At 34.3% G+C, this 18,038-nt stretch overlaps 1 long non-coding RNA gene across 2 annotated transcripts in view; it reads right to left on the bottom strand.

Annotated features, from left to right (window-relative positions):
• LOC132668520 (uncharacterized) overlaps positions 1-18,038 on the bottom strand; it is a 60,962-nt gene that overhangs the window by 9,884 nt on the left and 33,040 nt on the right. Inside the window, exons 3-4 of one of the 2 annotated variants that reach the window (XR_013555883.1) lie at positions 12,094-12,267; positions 5,185-5,668 (exon numbers count right to left, since the gene is read on the bottom strand). This is a non-coding gene — a long non-coding RNA (uncharacterized LOC132668520). Of the gene's footprint in view, positions 1-5,184; positions 5,669-12,093; positions 12,268-18,038 lie in introns of those variants that run through there. The other variant, XR_009605593.2, reaches the window with a different exon arrangement.

The following is an 18,038-nucleotide window of genomic DNA, read 5'->3' on the forward strand; positions in this document are numbered from 1 at the left end:
CGAAATTCTCCACAGAGATCAAGTCATATAATCATAACAAAAACTAATCAGCCTCCACTTGTGAGAAAGAAAGTATGTCAGGGAAAGTAAATAGAAGCAGTAAATCAGGAGACAATTGAGAAGGAAAACAGAGCACAGAGGTTACTAAATAATCCAGAAAGAGGTGGGATCCCAGGCTCTGGCAGAATTAACCTTTGCCACTTTCTGTGATGACATTCTTTACTGTTCAGATGCTAGGAATACGTTCTGCCTTCTAATTAGAGTGGGACGAGTAAATTTTTCTTCCTCTTCTCTAAACAAAATCGAAAGTAGAAGGAATCATTATTCTGTGTTCCCATTTTGCCCCAAGTAATAAATGCATGGGGAGAAAGAAAAAGCCTTTGTTTGTCTACAGCTATTGCTTTTTTCTTTTCCTTTCAAATTCACCTTTTAAAACATTTCTTTTATTAAATTAATGATGCAGTTTATTATAACTATTTAGTATATTCACAAGAGTTCTTGAATTATATTAAATCTTGTTAAGGCAATTTAAGGCCATTATTTTAAAAACAAAACTTGAAAGGGTATAGTATTAATTGCCATGATTAACAGCTATAATTAAAAACTTATTATTTACAGCTTATTGCCATTTTCTTTAGGTTATGCTAATCTATAGGCATTTAAAATTACCTGGCTTTAATTGCATTATGACGATAAAAAAGGATACATTGTAATTAACTAATTTAATTGTCCAGTTTTCCCTTAAAGGGCTTATTACTTTTTATCAAATGAGAAATATTTGTTTCTATATTATCCAAGGTATTACTGTTCTTCACAGTTTTCTTTTCTCCTAAATTTAAAGTAATAAAGCCAAATTATAAACTAGAATGGTAGAAAAAAGACTACAAAAGAACTCTGGAAGGACAAAAATCATCAGTTCATTTGTTAAGAGTTATTGATTGGGGTGCCTAGGTGGCTCATTTGTTAAGTGGCCAAAGGTTCAAGTTCAGGTCATGATCTCAGGGTTCATGAATTCATGTCAGGATCTTCACTGACAGTGAGGCGCCTGCTTGGGATTCTCTCTCCCTCTCTCTGCTCCTCCCCCACTCACTCATTCTCTCTTTGAATGAATAAATTTAAAAAAAAAAGAATAATTGGGATACTTGGGTGGCTCAGTCAATTAAGAATCTGACTCTTGATTTCGGTTAAGGTCGTGATCTCATGATTTGTGAGTTCGAGCCCTGCGTTGGGCTCTGCACTGACAGTGGTGAGTCTGCTTGCGTTTCTCTCTCCCTCCCTCTTTCCTTCTGCTCTTGTTCTACTTGTGCTCCCTTTCTCTCAAAATAAATAAATAAACATGTAAAAAAGAGTCATTGATTATATGGCATCAAGAACATGGGGCAAAGAATTTTGTGACATTGCTATTCAGTTAGTTAATCAGATAACAAAAATTATATGCCATAATTCTAGGTTTTATTCCTAATCCATTAGCTAAAGGAAGGACTAAAGCATGGGAGTGGATAGATTAGTGTACCCTCAGCTTCACTAGAGGATGAGGCAACAAAAACACATGGGAATTTTTATCTTAATGTCAAAAGAATCAGGTTAGAATTTATTGCTGCTAATTAACCAACTGAACACTTCAAGTCATGCATCCACTTTCCTCATGTGTAAAATAGAAATAATGTTACCACTGAACCAAGATCAAGAGACAGATGTAGACTATAATCTCATATAGTTCACATCCCTCATAATATACTATTTCTATGTAAAGGGTTTTTACTAAACATATATTTCAACTACCAATTTTCTTTTAATGGAATAATGAGATTAAGGTAGATTGGGCATCTTGCTGGACCATTTTAAGATCTATACTAATAACTCTTTCAAGATTCTGTAATGTTTCAAAGCCTGGTAAAAAGTACATTAGAGAGATAGAGTATATGTTGGGAGGGAGTATAGACTAATCACATTTATGAATATTTTGTAAACATTTAAAATTATTTAGTAGGTAATAAAATACAACAGCAGAATGAAATAGAATATCAAGGGGAAAGTCCTGACCAAAGAGATTTTATTCCAGGTAAAATGATATTTCACTAGTAAGAAATTTATTCATGCATTTAGTCTGTTAATAGAAATTAGAAAAAAATCATATGCTTATTTCCATAGAGTCCGTGTAGGAGCAGAGAAAGCATTATACAAAAAGCAATGTGAACATTATTATATGTTAAAAAAACACTCAGTAAAACAGCAATTGTTAGATATCTTTGACATACACAAAGACATATACATCCACAAAAACAAAAACATCTGCATAAATTCAAGAAAGAAGCTTATTTAATTGAAAATATTAGAAACTTCTCCACCAAAATCATCATGGTAAGGATAGCCACCATCTCCAGGAACATTTAATGGTTGAGAGGAAATATTAGCTAATTTGTGTAATTAGACAAAAGGACACTATTAAAATTGTATGAAGTAGAAAGGCTAAAATTGCCTCTATGTGCAGATGATATAATTATACATTTAGAAATTCCAAAAGAATCAATGAAAAAACTATTATAAACAAACAAATAATTCATTAAAGTATCAGGCAATGTAATGCTGGGGCCAGCTTGGATGGGCTTTTAATGCAGATTGTTAAAAGTTCAGGAATTTTGCAAGCCAGTGAATGAACCATTGAAAGTTTGAAACTGGCCACAGTGGAATTGTTTATTCTACAAAAGTTAGTAAAATCTGCAAATCAGCATACCAATTGTAGCAGGTAATAAAATCAATATACAAAAATCAACAGCATTTACATGTATTAACAAAAAGTAGAAAGAATATATACTAGAAAAAATGATCACTTTTATAATACCAAATTAACTAAGAAATAACTAAAATATAAATCCACAAATCTGTAAATTAAACAGAATTACCCTAAAAACCTGTGTGAGTAAAACAAAACAAAATATTGGGAAACATGCCATATTCTTGGATGGGAAAAATCAAAAGAGTGAAAAGGCAATGCATGAAATGAAGAAAACATTTGTATGTGAAAAGAGGCTAATATCCAGAATATGTAAAGAACTTTTACAATTCAACAACAACAAAAAATAAACAACCGGGTTGAAAAATGGGCAGAAGACTGGACGTTTCTCCAAAGAAGAAATACAAATGGCCAAGTAAGCACATGACAAGATGCTCTGATTAACTAATCATTAGGAAAATGAAAATCAAAAACATAATTAAATATTTCACACCCATCAGGATGTTTATTATCAAAAAAAGAAATGAAGAGCCTACAAATACTAAATTCAGAAGAAAAGTGGAAATGTGAGAAACACATTTGTTTTCTATTTGACTTAAAAAAGGTGCTAGCATTGTTTCATCACAGTTTATTATATGTTATTTTTTTTATTTTTTTAATGTTTACTACTTATTTTTGAGAGAGAGAGAGACAGAGAGGGAAAGAGAGAGCAAGCAAGCAGGGAGGGGCAGAGAGAAAGGGAGACACAGAATCCCAAGCAGGCTCCAGGCTCCCAGCTGTCAGCACAGAGCCTCACGTGGGGCTCTAACTCATGAACTGTGAGATTATGACCTGAGCTGAAGTCAGACACTTAACTGACTGAGCCACCCAGTTTCATCACAGTTTAAAATGAAGTGGAAAGGAGCCGAATGATCTCAAAAAGGAAATTATTTAAAAAAATGAGTTTCAAAGTAAGTAGGGGCAGATGAGATCAAGTAGGTTAAATATATTCTTGACAATAAGACATATTTCTTCCTCTCAGCATAGGAAAGAAAGAGGTAAACATTTGTATGCACATATGCAAGAAGGGAAGGAAGGAGGAGACTGGGAGAATTTAATGTTCATGCACCATATGAAAATACCTCATGTCAAACTAATATATTGCGTTAGTCATTTACAATTTTGATTTTGTATTTTGAATTCTTTGTATATTTTCATTCAGTCCTCCCCCTCTCGTTTCTTCAGTGATGAAGTTTTCAAGTTATGAGGAAGAAGATTTGGAACCTTTGTATCCTGTAATATAAGCTGTGTATGAATCATTTGAGCTGACCAAAGCAGGACATGTGAATACCACCAATAAGTCTTGATAATTAGGAGCAGTGTTATTAGTTTACCGTACCCAGATAGGCTAGACTTCAGATTCTCACCCTCCCCGATTCATTGATTTAATGGTTCAATTCTTACATACATTTACAGCTGAATAAGAGCTGTTAATCTGGACCCCTATGGGGAACAATCTTATCAACTAGAGTACAATCCTTAATACAGATGGTTTTGCCTTTAGTTTTACAGAACCCACTCACTTCCAAAGTTAGCAACATTTTCTCCCATTCAGTTTACTAAGGTTCTTTTATACTTCTGTAATACAGTTAAATTGTTTTTGCCATATTCTGCATTACACCTAGGGATTCCCTCAACCTCCTAAGTGATTTATAAAAAGTTGCATACATCATAGTTCACTGTTTGTGCTATAAAGATCAATGGGCTTTGACACATGCATCATTTCATGTATTTGCGATAATAGTATCACACAATTTTATCATCCTAAAGGAGTGATAGGAATTCTCTGTGCTTCATCTGTTCAACTCTCCCCACTCTGTCAATTACTGATCAGTTTATTATCTCTATAGTTTTATGTTTTCCAGAATGTTGTGCAATTGAAACTGTACAATGTATAGCTTTTTCAAACTGATTTTTTTTTTCACTTAGTAATATGCATTTAAGGTTTCTTCATGTACGGTGTATAGCTTTTTCTTTTCTTTTTTAAATTTTTTTTAAGTTTATATATTCTTGAGAGATAGAAACAGAGCTCAAGCAGGGGACGGGAAGAGAGAAGGGGAGACACAGAATCATAAGCAGGCTCCAGGCTCTGAGCTGTCAGCACAGAGCCCGACACGGGGCTCGAACTGACTAACTGTGAGATCATGACCTGAGCCCAAGCCGAACGCCCAACCGACTGAGCCACCCAGGCGCCCCAGATGTATAGCTTTTTAAAACTGATTTTTTTTCACTTAGTAACATGTATTTAAGGTTTCTTCATGTCATTTCATAAACTGGTAACTCAGTTTTTTTAATATCAAAATAGTATTTTATTAATCCATTGATCTTCTTGAAGGACATCTTGATGGCTTCTTGCTCTTAATGATTATAAATAAAACATCTATAAGCATCTGAGTATGGGTTTTTGTACGAACATGTTTTAAAGTCAGTTGGAGAGGGGAGTGTGGTTGCTGGATTATATGGAAAACTGTGTTAACTTTTTAAAGAAACTGCCAGACTCTGTGCCAAAGTGGCTGTACCATTGTGCACTTCCGACAGCAATGAATGAGACCCAGTTGCTCCACACTCTTGCCAACAACTGGCATTGCCATTTATTTAAGGAGACAGCCACCCTCACTGATCTAATTGTAGCACAAAAATGAATGACCTGAGACCTACTGTCTATTCCAGTAGTAGCATTTTTTTCTTTCTTCCACGTTAGGCTTGTATCTTGTCCTGAACTACTTTGGAAAGAATTGTTCTCCTCCCTGGAGATTTTTGCAGGGGAGTCACTGGTTCTTTTACCAGCTGTCTATTTTCTGGGCTGCCCTCAAGTTTTCTGACCGACCACTTCCTTACTTTCTTGTTTTCTAATACTGGTATTGTTTTATTCTTCTTTTTAACACTTTCTGTTATCTAAATGGAGAAGGAAAAGGAAGAAAAAGATGATGCTTCTGCTCTGTCTCCATCCAAGAATCAAATACTCATCTTAAGTGTCTAGTTAATAGGGATATTTTTGTGTAAACACATAAATATTTTTTAAAAGGTTACTAATGTTTTATTTGTAACACAAGGATCCTTACAATATTTTCTATGCCTTTTTATAAGGAAGTTATGCCAACTGTATAAATCTTCTTTTACAAGTGATTCCCAACTCATTACATGCATCCAATATAACCCTAATATGAAAGCCAAGCAATAATACTGTATGAAAAGAAAACTAAAGAACAGTGTCAATTATAGGGGTAGATATAAATATTCTAAATAAAATATAAACACATTAATTGAAAAGTTGAAAATAATTTTCTAGCAATGTTTCCTCTTAAGATTTACAGATGAAAGGATCCATTAGCATAATTCAAAACATTAATGGAGTAAAAAAGAAAAATAACATTTAAAAAATAGATGTAGATAGTAAATTTGATAAGTTTCAAATGATTCACACTAAATATTTTTAGCATATTAGGAGGAGGCTTCCATAAATAAGTGGAGCATATTTACCAAAAATCTATAGCAAAAATCAGACTTGGTGTTATATTTTTGGAAATAGTTTCTTCATGTGTCAGAATAAATAGTACCTTGGATGGCCAAAACTATTCATTATTATACTGGAGTTTGGAATTTCTTATCCAGAAATCATTAAGCCCAGGCATTAAGATGAAAAAAGGAAATAAAAAAAGAAAGAAGAAAGAAAGAGAGAAAGAAAGAAAGAGAGAAAGAAAGAAAAAGTAAGAAAAGTAGGGGCATTTGAGTGGCTCAGTTGGTTAAGAGACCAACTTTTGGTTTTAGTTCAGGTCATGATCTGACAGTTCATGGGTCTGCACTGGGCTCCCCATTGTTAGTGTGGGGCCTACTTGGGATTTTCCCTCTCCCTGTCTCTCTCTGCCCCTTCCTATGTGCTCTCTCTCTCTCCCTCAAATATAAACAAAATTTTTAAAAAAGTAAAATAGAAAAAATTTGCATTATTTGTTGAAGATATATGGTGAATTTAGCACATACAAGATAGTTAATGGACAAATTTGTATGACTAATAAAAGTGCAGCCAGTATAATAGATATAAAAATAATATATAAAAATAAAGATAACATATAATATTAATATGTAATTAATTTGGGTTAAAGAAGAAATCTGAGTAAAAATGTCCAAGACTAGAGATATAGAAGCTAAAACTACATTTATATCATTTTCTATGTTTATACTTATATACATGCAATTGTTTAGAAGACTCAGGGAATATAGAAAGTGTAGAGGAGAGTTAATAGTGAGCAATTAATTAGGGATTGCAAAACTTAATTCTATCCTTTAAAAAGATTGAGAAAGAGAGAGTAGTAACATAGGATGAAAACTAGGAGGATGTTGTAACATATAAGCCATATGTAGAAAATATTTTAATTTTTCATGTGTAGAAAATATTTCAAGAAATATGTTTCAAGTCTGATCAATTCTGCCATGAAGCTGAGTGAATCAAAGGCCAGTAGAATTGACTACTGGATCTGGCAAGAAGTTTGTCACAGTTAACTTTTGAGAACAGCCATTTCTGCATGCTAGTGGGTTGGAGGCTTCTATAAATTCCTTATGGGGCAGTATCTTATTTTCTCTATTTGGCTGCATTGGCAACTAGAAGCTGGACCCAGTATATTCTGACAGCCCAGCAGAGGTATAAAGAGTGTGTGATAAGAAAGATCTTGACCATCTTGCCAGCCCACATAAAGTGTTCTTTCTCAGATACATAGTCTTATTCCAACATTATATCATTTGGATTAAAGACAACACCATGTTTCATCAAATCTAAGTTGCTATCAATCACAGGATGCACCTATAAACCACCAAGAATGAAGTGGTTATTCTATAAACCACTAAGAATAAAGAAAAAGAAAAATTAGAAAGTGAAACCCCAAAACCATAGCCGAGGAAATTATGGCCATGCCATCAATTGTAAGACATACACCAATTACAGAGATGTTAAATTGTAGGACAAATTGTGATTTTGAATTGATGAAGTACTGTAAATATCCTCTCGAATAAGTTGAGATATTACTTTTACATTAAGAAACTCACAAAGAAATCAATGAGTAAAAGAGGATATAAGTCCAGACCAATGATCAATTACTTAGCATCCAGGCAATAAATAGAAGAATGGTCCTTAATAGTGAATAGAAGAACCCTTAAAGGGAATATAGAAAAGAAAAACTATTCTTTGTTAAAGGGTAAGCATATTTGAATCTTACATCATGTCAATCTTTGCTTATGGTTGATATGCAGTATAATTTTATAATTAATCAATATTTGTATTATATAGATTAATGCAAATATTGGCCAATATTTTTTTTTACTTGTAGGCTTATTTGAAATTTGATTTCCAGGTCACTGAGAGATAAGTAATTTAAGAAAATTAAGATAAAAAATTAAAAACTGGTAGTGCTAAGAATGAGCTTTTGGTAGCAAAAATGGACACAATTAACAGGTTGCTTATGCACAATAAAAAATATTTTCTCTTGTGTTTAGGCCAAGTCAGGAGAAGTGTTTTTAAGTGGTGGTCAACTCTTCTTTCTCTCAAGTCTTCCTGCTCATCTTGCATGTGACCATGATAAGATCTATCTGAATGGAATGACAAATCCAATTTAAAAAAAATGTTTATTTAGACAACTTTCTGTGATGGACAACTTTCTGTGATGTGGAGGAAATGACCTCTTAGAAGTAATGGATTGTGAGGCTGTAGGCAGAAACTACATTGTATTTTCTCCTTAAAGCCTATTTTATTTTTTAAAATTTTTTAGTGTTTATTTTTGAGAGAGAGAGAGAGAGAGACAAACATAGTGTGAGCAGGAGAGGGAGACACAGAATCTGAAGCAGGCTCCAGGCTCTGAGCTGTCAGCACAGAGGCAGACACGGGGCTTGAACTCACAAACCTGGAAATCATGACCTGAGCTGAAGTCGGATGCTTAATCCACTGAATCACTCAGGTGCCCCCTTAGAGGATATTTTAAATGACAACACTAGCTTTATTCATTCCTTTGAAACTCAGTGTAGTTTTCCCGCAGATTTTAAGAAACTTTGTGACTAGGAACTCTGGATTTCTAGTTATTACTTTATTAGTCTTCAATAGAATGAATTTTGCTATAGGCAAGTTATTCTAATGTAAAACAATTGAGAAAATTCAATGTAAAAATCTGCATATTAAAGCATGAAAAGTCTTTCAAATTCAGCATTGTGTCCTCCACTTATAGAATTTTCAAAAGTAAAAAAAAAACACAATATATTTAAGAGGATTTATACATAGTGATATTAGGCGACATACCTCATGCAAATACACACAAAATTTATTGGAAGCATGACCTATTTAATTAAGGGAATTGTTCTCAGATTATGTATTTGAAATACTAAGAAGGTTTTGCTAATAGCCATACAACCAGCAGGCTTATTTCACTTAGGACTTCTAGATTGTTAGTCATGAAGAAATCTGAAATATATATGTGGAAACGTTCTAACAATTTTGAAAGATCACATGTTCATCATATTCTTTCATCCAATTAGATTTTGGAACAGGAAGAAGTTAAAACATAAGGTAAGTAGGTAGTAATAAGAAACTGAAAAGATGTCATGATTTATAGCTTATCAGTAGAACAAGAAAAATAAACAAATACAAATGTATTTAGAAAGAGAATAAATGACCTAATAGGGATTTTTTAAAAGAGAAATTTGGCCTGGCAAGAAAAAGACACATAAAATCTATCTAATAAGGAAAAACAAGAGTTATTACCTAGAAAGAAAATCAACAGTGGATGATATTTCAAAAGAAAGAAATAAGATAGGATTAAAAATAGTACATGTCCTCAAGAGTCCTACTTTAAAGTAAAGAATGAAAGTAAAACACCAAATGAAGTTGAAATGTTTAAAAATGGAAAATTCTATAAAATTCTATTGAATAGTAAATATTTATCATCAAAATTTGATAGAAGAGAAAAAAGATGATGAAGACTATACTGTTCGAACAGTGTGTATATGTGTTCATGTGTGTGTATATAGATAAGTATTTTAATAGATAATACATGATTGTGTTATAGATATTATAAAAAACTAACGATTTCAATACAGATTTTCATCATTGCCAAGAAAGAGAGGGATTAGGGATTTCCACTATTTATGTCTCCTGGAACATGTGACTCTGATGAAAGGAAGCATCCATAACTCTTGACTTAATAGTAAATTATAGGATACCCCTTCAGGACTAAATTATGATACACATAGTAAAATCAGTTGATGACATGGAAATCAATAAAAATATGAATGTGATATTCCATTCATCTATGAATTTACATAAAATTGAGAAGAAAGTGAATGTGATAAAAGTAAGATCAGAAACTATGGATATCCCAAGAACAAGATTTAAAATTTTGTCTTAGAGTAAAATAAAATTTATGAGTGATTTTGGGCTTTGATATTACCAAGTTTATATTTTCAGCATATCATTTTAGAAGCAATATAGAAAATAGAATGAAGAACATCTTGCTTAATTCTTGGTAGTAATTTCCTTATCATTGCTATAAACAGTGTATTTGGAAAGTATTTTATATGATCATAAGAAATGCATTTCTTATTCAGTGATTTTTGCATATATCTGTTGAATATTTGGGGAGGAAATACTATCTACATAGGCTTTTAAGATGAATTTTTAATATATATATAATACAATGATTTTTGATACATTATTTTTCTAAAAGTATGAGAAACTAAAACAATCATAGCTTTTTAACCTATTATACCATCTTAAAGAATTTGCTTTTCTTCCAATATGTGCTGTAGATACATTATGCGCCATTTTGGATGCTTTACATTTCTGGTTTTAAAGTTCATCACCATCTTTGAAACTGGAGAGGGGAATGTTTTGAATTGGTGGAGTATAAGCGGTTTGATAAACTTCACAGAGAAAGATAATATGCCAGAAATGTCACTTTGTCTAATTGACAAGATTTAATAAGAAGGTTTCTTTCAAGATTCAGATGAGTTTTCTATTTATTTATTTATTTATTTATTTAAATGCTTATTTTTTAAATGTTTACTTATTTTTGAGAGAGAGAGAGAGACAAAGTGTGAACAGGGGAGGAACAGAGAGAGAGGGAGACACAGAATCCAAAGCAGGCTCCAGGCTCAGAGCTGTCAGCACAGAGCCCAACATGGAGCTTGAACCCATGAACCATGAGATCATGACCTGAGCTGAAGTCAGACACTCAACTGACTGAGCCACCCAGCTGTTCCCAGACATGAGTTTTCAATCAGACTCTTATCTTTTCTGTAGTAACCTGTATTCTAAACTTAAATTAGGGCAAATAGGAGAGACTGATCACCTGGTGAAATTGAAAATAAAACATTATTCTTTTCTTTCAATATCACCTTATGTATTCTGGAACATGTGTTCAAAAAATTTCTCCTACTTTGATACAAAACAAATATATAGATTTTCTTCTCTCTCTTTCTTTGCATTTATATATGAGAAATGCAAGAACAATTTTAGTATACCCATTTAATAGAGTGTTTACAGTGCAGCTTTGATTAAACCCATCTGCCCTTATTTATATATGAATAAAATATTATTCATGCATTATCTGAGTATCCACAGGCTTCCTTTTTGATATAGGACAAACTTAGGTTTGATTTTCAGTTCTGCTATTCAAGTTCATGAATTTGGGGACTCTTCTTATACTGCGTTTCAGTTTTAACATCTTTAATTTATTATAATACTACTACTATATGGGCTTGTCATTAGGATTAATTAATTAATAATATATGTGGCATACCCTAAGGATTAGTTACATATAAACTAATACTTATGCTTTTTTCTAATTTATATTTTACTTTCAATGCCAGTATAGTTAACATAAAGTGTTATATTAGTTTCAGGTGTTCAATATAGTGATTTAATAATTGCATACATCACCCAGTGCTCATCACAAATGTATTTCTTTTTTTTTTTTAATGTTTATTTATTTTTGAGACAGAGGGAGACAGAGCATGAATGGGGGAGGGTCAGAGAGAGAGGGAGACACAGAATCTGAAACAGGCTCCAGGCTCTGAGCTGTCAGCACAGAGCCCGACGCTGGGCTCGAACCCATGGACCGCGAGATCGTGACCTGAGCCGAAGTCGGCCGCTCAACCGACTGAGCCACCCAGGCGCCACGCACAAATGTATTTCTTAATCCTCACCAGTTTTACCCATGCCCCAATCCACCTCACCTTTGGTAACTGTCAGTTTGTTCTTTTTTCTGCTTTTTTACTTTTTTTTTTTTTTTTTTTTACTTTCTGCTTTTGTTCCTTTATAGAGGCTAAAAAGTCAAATCACTCACCTTCCCAGATTCTTTTGCATCTAGATGTGGACATGTTACAGGCTCTGGCTAGTAAGATATAAACTGAAGTCTCTGGGGAAGCCTTCTGGGAATGTTTCATTTTTGATAGAAGTCTCAACTGGCATATCCCTCGGGCCTTCCACCCTCTTCCTGCCCAGAATGTACAAACAATGCCTGGAGGTGACAGAATCATCATGCAATCAGGAGGATGAAAGTCATGTCCTAGGAATGGCAGAGCTCAAAGGTAAACAAAACAAAATAAAAAAAAACACACACCAAAAAAACCCTGATTCCTAATTAACATTTTTGAGCCTATAAACTAACCCTGGGTTACTGTGGCCTCTAGAATTATTGTATGGTGGAATAGAGCATTTGTTTGTTTAAGACACTGTTAGTTTTTAGTTTGTTTTTGCTTGTGGGAAACACTCCTTGTTTTTCTAATACTTAAAGGATATAAGGATTCTGTTAACATAAATTATTCTTTTTTTTAATCTTATTTATTTATTTTGAGAGAGAGAGAGAGAGAGCAAGCATGGGAGGGGTAGAGAGAGAGAGAGAGAGAGAGAGAGAATCCCAAGCAGGCTTTGCATGGTCAGCGCAGAGCCCGATGTGGGGCTCAAACTCATAAACATTGAGATCATCCCCTGAGCTGAAACCAAGAGTCAGAGGCTTTCCTGACTGAACCATCCAGGCACAACTAACATAAATTATTCTTAATATATTTTAATCTTCTCCCAATCAGCTTACTGACAGATAGTTCAGGAGGAAAAAAAAAGCTAATGAAAATTAGAAAATCTTCATATGTGTGGTTAGATTTTGAAAGGTATTATTAGCTTATTACTTGAACCGCAGAATTAAGAGTAGCAGACTTCTCAGAATTACTGTGGCAATATTTATTCATTTTAAAGCAGAATCCCACTGTACTACACATCACAACAATCGATCAGGATTCCCAATGCATCAGTAAATCATGGGCATTTTAGGAAGGGGAAGAGACACATGTTTTATAACTTAGCATTTCTACTGAAATCTCATCAAATTCTTCATGAAACAACTCAAAGTTCTCTCTTCTTGGCTCATTCATCTCTCATTTTCTTCAGAGACAGAGCCTCTCAAAATCACCCTTAATGCCAATGCCATTCAGCTGTGTCCCTTCCTGTTAAATGTAAGCTGCTCTCTACCGCTTAATAATTCTGTCCACGGTGGGAGTGGGAGGTGTAGAAGGTGAACCTCAGCTTATTCTAGAACAACTGCAATGAAATGAAAAGGAAGCAATTAGGAGCTATTTCAAATGTTTGTTATTTTATAAAATTAGGCACTTTTAATAACATAAGAAAAAGATACTTAGAGTATCTCTACTAAATCCCATAGAACTGGTTCTTAATGGACTGCTTTTTGTTGTCCAAAGGCAACTTAATGTTACATCTCAAATATGATTATTAGTATATAACTTAGCAACAAAAGGCAGAAATAGTGAAATAAAACTACCTAATTCTGTATCTTCTTTTAATTGCAAGGACTTGGATCTAGAGGAAATAAACCTCTGGGCTTGAAAACCTAAAGGTGGTGTTATGCTATGTTATGTAAATAACCGAGTTATTAACAGCTATACTACCACTGCCTATTTACAGACTCGATTTTAAAGAGATCTCTTAATCCTTTATAACTTGAAATAAAGGATTTTATTTGGATACTCTCAGATCTTTCAAATGGAAAAGACATTTGTTCTGTTTTCCTTGTGTCTTGGGCTTAAATATAGATAGATTTACTTATTTCCCACTTTTTCAATCTGTGAGAGTAAAATGTAATACAATAAAACTTTGGTTTGCAAGCATAATTCATTCTGAAAATATGCTTATAATCCAAAACACTTGTATATCAAAGTCAATTTCAAGAACCATTGGTTCAGTTATGATCTTGTGACTTTTGGCGTCATGTACTGCTCGTACCGTAAGATACCATTCGTTTTTTTATTAGAAATGTTTCTCCTCTTGCAGAACACTCGGAGAACAAGTTACTCGCAATCCAAGGTTTTACTGTAATAGGTCTGTTCATTGATAATAGATTCTTGAATCAAAGTGAGTTGACTCATTCAATTAGAGGAGGAATTTGTTCTGTATTCCTGTTCGCAAAACAGAACTCCCTATTTTGCGCCACAAACCAGGATGGGTATCCAAACTTTTTTTTTTCCCCAGACACTTCTGAAGATGCTTTTGTTGAAACGTGGCAAGGGAAGCAGGCTGCAGGCAAATATGGGCTTCTGTGTGTTTCAGTGGCAATATCACCTTTTGCACATCTGAACACATAAGCAAATTGTATTGAAAAGTTATTTAGAGAATATGCATTGTGGTACATTTCTGGTTTCTAAAATGCACTTCTGGTTTTATAAAATACCGTGTTCATCAGGATTCCTCATCTTTATTTTTCTTACTATGAGACATGGGATACCAAAATATGATTTAGTTTGTGCTTTATCACTCCAAAAAATGGCTAAACAATAAAACTTATCAAAAGACAAAAACCTATCAAAAGACAAAAACCTATCTTTCAGAGGTTGTTTGATGAGAAGGGGTGTGTGTGTGTGTGTGTGTGTGTGTGTGTGTGTGTATTTGAACTCATACTTGCCAGGCACATAGTTGGTGCACTACCTACATCATCTCACTTAATCCTAAAAATAAGTCTGGAAAGTTAGATAAATTGGACCATTTTTAGAGAGTCAAATTGAAGCTGAGTGGAATTAAGTAATATTACTCTGGGTGAATGGTTATCAAATTATAAAGCTGGAGTCCAAATAGGTGCGTGTTTCATCCTGAAATCAGTTTATCCAGGGTATGTGTTGTGGGGAAGAAGTGGGGTTTGATGGATAATTGTGCTTCTCTTGAGCCCTAGGAATTCTTGGGAAGTAATAGCAAAATAGTTCCATTTCTACCTATTTCATGACTTTGGCTTTCATATAAGATTTGCTCTCAAGAAAATATTCTGTTAAGAGAAATTTGCAAGACTTCATTAAAACATACATACAAATATTTTTTTTTTCAACGTTTTTTATTGATTTTTGGGACAGAGAGAGACAGAGCATGAACAGGGGAGGAGCAGAGAGAGAGGGAGACACAGAATCGGAAACAGGCTCCAGGCTCCGAGCCATCAGCCCAGAGCCTGACGCGGGGCTTGAACTCACGGACCGCGAGATCGTGACCTGGCTGAAGTCGGACGCTTAACCGACTGCGCCACCCAGGCGCCCCCATACATACAAATATTTAAAAGAACACACAGCTGTGGAGAAGCTGTCATTTTCTTACTTTGCCTCTGCCAAAGCTTTCTCATTTGGAGTAGTTTCAATAGTTTGCTTCTTATTATGCCTCTATATGTGTTTCCCAAGTAGGTGTGGATATAACACTGGCAGTCTCTAGACACAGAGGATCCTGGGCCACAAAACCCAGGAATGAAAGCAGGATGAGGAAATTTCACTTTTAACATGAACGGATTGATGACATTTTAGAAACCAGCAAGGTAATATGGAAAGAAACAAATCTATGACATTAAGTTGGTTCCCTGAGATTAAATCCTCCCCAGAGAGAGTGAAGTAAAGAGAATGACATGGAATTGATTGATTTCAGTTAACCCATAATTGACTGTGCTTATTATTTCTCCTGTTAGTTAGAAGGCTGAGACATACAATTAACTTTCATTAGTGTAAAAATTAAAGCTATATATTTTTTACACATATAATCTTCAGGAAATACTGTACCCATTAGAAAAATATGTTACTAGGTAGTTGTCTTGAGATCCTATTGTTGCTTTGCTGTTGACACATCTTTGTTTTTACTAGTAATTCCTTCCAGGTAGTGAAGAATCAGTGAAAAGTGTTGAGTCAATGAAGTAAATTTTGCTAATTTCTGCAAAATAATCATTACTTTTAAAATATCCCCATTGTATTTGGTAGAATAATGCATCATCTCCTCCAAAGATGTCCATTTTGTTCTAATCCCTGTGACATGTGAATACATACCCTTATATGGAAAAATGGATTTTGCAGGTGTGATTAAGGATCTTGAGGTTGGAAGACTATTTTACATTATCCAGGTGATCCCAGTGTAATCACAAAGATCCTTAGCAGAGAAAGCTAGAGTCAGGGAAGATGATGTAATTACAGAAGCAGAGGTTGGAATGCTACAGCCACAAGCTAAGTGATGCAGGCAGCCTCTAGGTGCTGGAAAAGACAAGGGATAGATTCTCCCTTAGAGCTTCCAATAAAAAAGCAGTTCTACTGACACCTTGACTTGAGCCCCATAAGACTCAGTTCACACTTAGGACTTCCAGAGCTATAAAATAATAAGTCTTCCATGGTGTCATTTGCTGGTGACAGAGAAGAATATAAAGGAAGCCCTCTAGTAATCTGAGACAGTATGACTGAGAGTTAAGATAATTGATATGGCAGACGACATAAAGAGTTAACCACTCTAAAGGGATATTGTGAAGGAATGAGCAAGAAGAGGAAACTATTTCTGACAAAGGAAAAAGTATTTGTGAACATCTCATTTTGGCTAAGAGCTTAGAGAAATTGAAAACTGAAAGAACTGTAATATGGATAGAATCTTCAGAATTAAGTTGGACAATCAAATATTGTTTCCTTGGGGTGACTGAGTGGCTCAGTCAGTTGAGCATCTGAGTCTTGATTTTGGCTCAGGTTATGATCCTGGGGTTCTGAGGTCAAGTCCCATGTTGGGTTCATGCTGAGTATGGGAGCCTGCTTGGGATTCTCTCTCTCTCTCCCTCTCTCTCTCTCTCTCTCTGCCCCTCTCCCCTGCTCATACTCTCTTCATCTCTCCAAAAAGAAGAAGAAGAAGAAGAAGAAGAAGGAGGAGGAGGAGGAGGAGGAGGAGGAGGAGGAGGAGGAGGAGGAGGAATGAGGAGAAGGGGAAAAGAATTGTCTTTATTTTGGAGGCATTTGGAACCCATCAGTGGGTGTTGCTGCACAGGGTTGGTTGGGACAGTTTGGACTTATGTTTCAATTAAACTATTCCATTTCATGGCATTTCCCCACCTCCATCCATTCAATTTTTTATTTCAATGTTTTTCTTCATCCCAACATTAAAAGCATCTACAAAAAAATACATGGCATGAGTCATGATAATTTTAGGATATGACCCTATTATGCCTCTGCAATAGTGTAAACACCAAAGATGATTATGTTGTTTTATGCAATGAAATACCATATTTAAATGCCCATATTTCTGAGTACTGAGTAGGCCATTTAGATAATTAATGAAAGTCAGTTAGTTTTTCACATCATCTTAATCAATAAAAGTTAGATGGACTCAATATTTCTTCTTGCCCTTTGCCCAGCCCAAATGCAAATGGAGATGAAAAAGAAAAATCACTGTGATTAAAAACAAATCTTATATAAGGGAACTTTAAAATTAATGTGCCCCTGGTGATAGTCATGGTCTGCGTTTCATTCTCAATTAAGTGCAATCTAGAAATGAATTAAAAATGACATTTGTAAATGGATGGAAAAGAAATCATATATAACAGTGATTTGACTTTAAAGGCCCAATGATATGAGCTCTTTAAAAAAGTCTGAGGGCAAGAATGAATTGGCCTATAAAACTTGTGGTGTCAGTATTTCCCAGAGACAGATGAGGCCTTACTAATTCTTACTTATTTGAATGGAACTGCTCTAGGTTTGATTAAAGGTCTTTTTTTAAGGGGGGTGTGCAGGATCATAATATTTTATATAACCTCTATCTGTCATGATAAAAATTTAAAGTGTGAAGAATCCCATCAAATCCTCAAACATGGACTTTAAAAAGGATAAATAAAATTTCATGTGGCTGAGCTAATTATAATCAAGCTAAGGGGTATATTCCTCTATCACATATTTTGAAATAGATTTAGATGCAGTTTTAAAAATTTGCACAGATCTTTTGTATATTAGCATATAT

Source organism: Panthera onca, chromosome B3 (assembly GCF_046562875.1).
Source record: "Panthera onca isolate mPanOnc1 chromosome B3, mPanOnc1 haplotype 2, whole genome shotgun sequence".
In the NCBI taxonomy this organism is placed as follows: Eukaryota; Metazoa; Chordata; class Mammalia; order Carnivora; family Felidae; genus Panthera; species Panthera onca.